This window comes from Amphimedon queenslandica, unplaced genomic scaffold (assembly GCF_000090795.2).
Source record: "Amphimedon queenslandica unplaced genomic scaffold, v1.1 AMPQUscaffold_11596, whole genome shotgun sequence".
NCBI lineage: Eukaryota > Metazoa > Porifera > Demospongiae > Haplosclerida > Niphatidae > Amphimedon > Amphimedon queenslandica.
Genome location: NW_003548162.1, coordinates 1 through 4960, shown reverse-complemented (window position 1 = coordinate 4960; position 4960 = coordinate 1).

Below are 4960 nucleotides of genomic sequence, written 5' to 3'. Positions count from 1 at the left end.
CATCAAGTATGAAAGGTGTAGATTTTGAGAACACATCATATGACAGTAAATGTAATGCTGCATCAAGTATATTGTTAGAATCAGTTTTGAAAAACAGATCTCACAAAGTAGGCATATTGATACGTGCAGCAAATAGCATTAGGAAATTGAATAGCTTTAGTGATTTTGGTGAGCAATGTCAGAAAAAATAGTCAGCCTTATTTTTATGAATCAGCGTATTTATATCCTAATGATGATCGTGATAGCCAATTAGATAGTCCAATTGCAATCCCTGTTGATACAAATGGCACCTGTTATGTAGCAGGGATTGTTGAAGTATCATGTATTGACAGAGCAGAAGAATGTAATGATGATAGTGACTCTGAAGATGACAATTTTGATAATAATAGAATGTATACTAATAAGAGAAAGCCTGTCCTCAAATGGCACTGTACAGACAGGTGCAAGCCTTTATTAGAAAGTGATGTTAGTTCTATTATTGAAGTTAGACGTTATTTTGATGAACCCATTAAAGAATTGAGGAAGCATTTAGATGCATGTGATAATTGTCCTAATACTCATTATATGACAAGATCCCTGCATGTTGAAGAAATAGATCAAGTGCATGAACATGATTTTTATGATAATGCAAATGTAACGGTAATTGTTAAAAAAGATGAAAATAATGTTGAAAAATATTTTTATATTCTGAAATTGATTGTGAAAGGATAGGCCATCCTTTTGTGTGTAGTAGTAATGATACTGATTGTAAAAGCATGCTGTGTATTTTACGCAATGCATCTGTTCATTATCATTTGTTGAGACGCCTTTTAAAACACTTTTATGTTGCTAGAAATGCCCATTTAACAATAGATATTATTGATTCTTCCCTTGCTGATGGCGATATAGCACAATTGATAAATTTAAAAATTAATGAAGCTGATGAGACTGAATTTGATAATGTGTATTATGCTATAAATGATGGCGAAGAAGAAGACCCATTTACAATACCAAACTTAGATACTGTACTTTATTTTTAGTATTCAGATGCTATTGACGAATTTAAGAAAGCTTTGTCTCTACAGGCTGTTAATGCTTGTTGTAGCTGTGAGAGGCTTTTAAGAAAAAAATTTGTCACTGAAGCTAAAATTTAGATAGCGATGTTTGGAATATCCTATTAGATTACATTAGAGAGAATGATCCTACAGCATTAAATAAAGTTATGTATATTTGTTAACAACCTATTATTAGGAAAAATGAAGTTCCTGCACGTTGTGTGCTCAATGGGTTAAAGTGTGATCCACTACCAAAAGAATTGAAAAATTTGGATCCTTTAAGTTGCCAGTTAATACAGAGGGCCAAATGTTTTCAGACAATTGTTAGGCTAGGCACACACACCTTAAAAGTGCCTACATATAATTCTTTGAAGGCTCTTAAAGGTGCAATGTTTTATTTACCCCTTCCATTAGAAAAAACCATGGAAACTTTAAATGAGATTGGTATAGATTCTAATCATTTGCCTAATCCAGAACATTATATTATTATTAATGGACAGCCTACTAAATCAAATAATGTCTGGCGTAGCCTAGTTGATGTGAATAAAATAAAAGCAGCACTAAGAAAATTAAAAGAAATAAATTGGCTTTATAGAAACGTAGATGATGACTCCATCGACGAATCGTCTAAAAATGTCATACAAGTAGTAAGCAATACTACTTGTAAAATGCTTGAAAAAGCAAATAATCAAGATTTAGAAGGCCATTTGGCATATACCATTAGAAATCTTGATAGTAAAATTGCAAAAGGTTTTGATATCAGTCAATATAAATTAATGAATGTAAAAGAAGCGCCTATAGACAATAGGCAAGAGCATCTTGATTTGTTATGCTTTCCTACTTTATTTCCTACTGGACAATATGGAGAGCATCATCCCAGACAAAGCTATCCAGCACAGACTTTATCATTTAGTGAATACATAAAATCTAGACTTTTAAACAAAGATTACAGATTTCGTAGAAATCATTCATATTGTTTGCACTATTACGGATTAAAAATTAACAAGGCCTTAAAAACTGGCATATATAATTTATTAAAAACATCAAGGGGTAATGTTGGTCAAACTGTTGCTGAAATATTAGAAAAAATAAATGTTTTAGATGAAAAATTTGAGGGCAATTTAAGTACCATGTTGGCTCCAATACGGGGCACAAATCAATATTGGTTCCGTGTGACAGATGAAGTCAAAGCAAAGATTGCTGAGTATGGCTCACCAATACTTTTCCTTAAATTAAGTTGTGCTGAATATGATTCAGCTGATATAGCGCAATATTTAAGAAAAGTAAATAATGCACCACAATCATATAGTATTTCTAGATTATGTACTGAGGACCCTGTTTCAGTATCGCGACAATTTTCATACAAGTTTAAGGATTTCTTTAACATAGTCATTCTGCAGAGGTGTTCTAGGCAAAGTAGAGGAATATTATGTTAAAAAAGAACATCAAATGCGTGGAGCGCCTCATTATCACATCCTCCTATGGATTGAAAATGCTCCTGTTGTCGGTATTGATCATCCAGAAGTCTGTTCTTTCATACAAGATAGGATTACCTGTCATATACCAGATAGTAATACATCGCCTGATTTAAATTTTTTGGTAACAAAATACCAAATGCACAAGTGCAGCAAATACTGCAAGCGAAATATTAAAGTCGGCAAGACCTATGTATCTAGATGCCGATTTGATTTTCCTAGACCAGTACGAGGTAGTATTACATCAATGATGTAGAAAACAGCTTCAAATCATGCAATAAAATATATTGTCTCAAACGAAATGAAAAAGAAGTTCGAGTCAACGACTATAATCCTTTACTGCTGAAACTGTGGCGTGCAAATATGGACTTGCAATACATAGCAGAGAGGAGTCTTTCCTTAACAGAGTATGTAACTGGATATGTCACTAAAGCAGAAAAGAGTCATGCACAGGACTTATGGGATGAAGTCAGCAGCTGTGACAACATATACAGCTGGCTTTGGAAAATCAGCCAAAAATTACTTCGAGCTAAAGAAGTAGGACTATATGAAGCTAGCGATCTTCTTCTTGGTGAAAGTTTATACATGAAATCAGTAACTGTACAGTACGTTAATGTGTACTTGCCTCATAAGAGGAGCAGAAAAATCAAAAACTATTCATATTTAACTAAAATGGATCGATCTTCGAAAGACATCTTTAATCCTAGCATAATTGAAGACTTTTATCCAACAAGACCAAATAACATGGAAGATGTATCTCTTTATGAATTTGTTGCCAATTACAAATTTGATAAAATAGGAGAAAATGGAGAAAGAGAATACAAACTTCGATCAAAGCCAGTCCTTCCAAACCATAGGAAATTTAATCCTATGCAAGAAGCGGAAAGAGACGATTTTTATTACTCGCTAATATTTTCATTTGTGCCTTTTAGAGACGAGAGCACACTTGTAATGGAAGGAGAAACAATGGAAGAAGCTTTTAGGCGTCACAGAGAAGCATCTATATGTGGCATTGAAAATCATTTCAACAAACTACAGAAACTATTAGAAGCTGAACGTAATTGGAAGAAAATAGTCGATGCAAGAAATAAAGCCGGATTCACTGAAGAAGAACTTCCTGATAACAAGAAAGATGATGAGCCTCAATTACTAGGTGAAATAATGGAAGCAGTAGCTGATATTGCTGACATGCACATAAATGTACCTAATTTAACATTAGAGCAAAGAGAGGCAATGCTTAATGTAGATCAAAAAAGAATTTTTGATAAAATTAAGAGTCATCTTATAAGTCAAAAAGAACGTGAAGACTTATTAGAGAATGAGTGTTCAAGTTTACTTAGATTAGATAATATCAAACCGCTAAGAATGTTTATTAGTGGTGTAGGTGGAACTGGTAAATTGTTTTTGATAGAGGCAATAAAATGCCTAGTGGATGGCATATGGCATCCAAAAAGTAGTGAAACTATGTGTGCTATTGTAGCACCAACAGGTATAGCCGCATTTAATGTAAGTGGACTAACAATACATAGATTATTTCAGCTACCAATAGAGCATGAGGGAAAGACAGCTGGATATTGGGCTTTGAGTAAAAAAGCTCAGAAAAGAATAAAAATGATACTTAAAAATGAAAAAATTATAATAGTAGACGAGGTATCTATGGTATCCAATCTAAATCTAGCATATTTACACATGCGCTTAGAAGATATATTTGGAACTGATGAATGGTTTGGATCCAAAAATATTTTATTTGTAGGTGACCTCTTACAATTGCCACCAGTTAATGGTAGGCCAGTATTTAATAAAATTAGCAACAAACTAGTAAAAACTAGACTTGGAGCAGCAAATGCAGTTAACATATGGAAAGAAACAGTAGAATATGATGAACTAACAATCAATGAGCGACAAAAAGGAGACGAAACTTTCTTTGAAATGCTTGATTCTGTTAGGCATGGCTGTCTGACTGATGATACTACTGATACGTCGTGTATGTAATGTTTCAATACAAGAAAAATATAAGGAATTGGAAAGTGAAGGAACAAATCCTCCAATTTGCCTATTTTCTAAGGTAGATGCCTGCCAAAAAATCAATGAATTAATGTAAGAAAGTCTAGAAACTGAGAAAATAGAATTAGCATGTGTTGATGTTGTTGATGAAAGTGGCAGCACAGCAAAATTTGACAAAGAACAAGAAAAAAAATTAGATAAACTAAAAGATCAACCAAGCAAAACAGCTGGTTTAGAAACTGTATTGTCTTTAGCAGTAGGCTGTAGAGTAATGCTAAGACATAATATTGATGTGACTGTAGGATTAGTTAATGGTGCCATTGGTACAGTAATGGGTATTTATGCTACACGTATATCAATCAAATTTGATCATATTGATGTACCTTCTAACATGGAAAGGGTTACATCTAGATTTATGCTATCTAAGAATTTGTATATACATAGGAA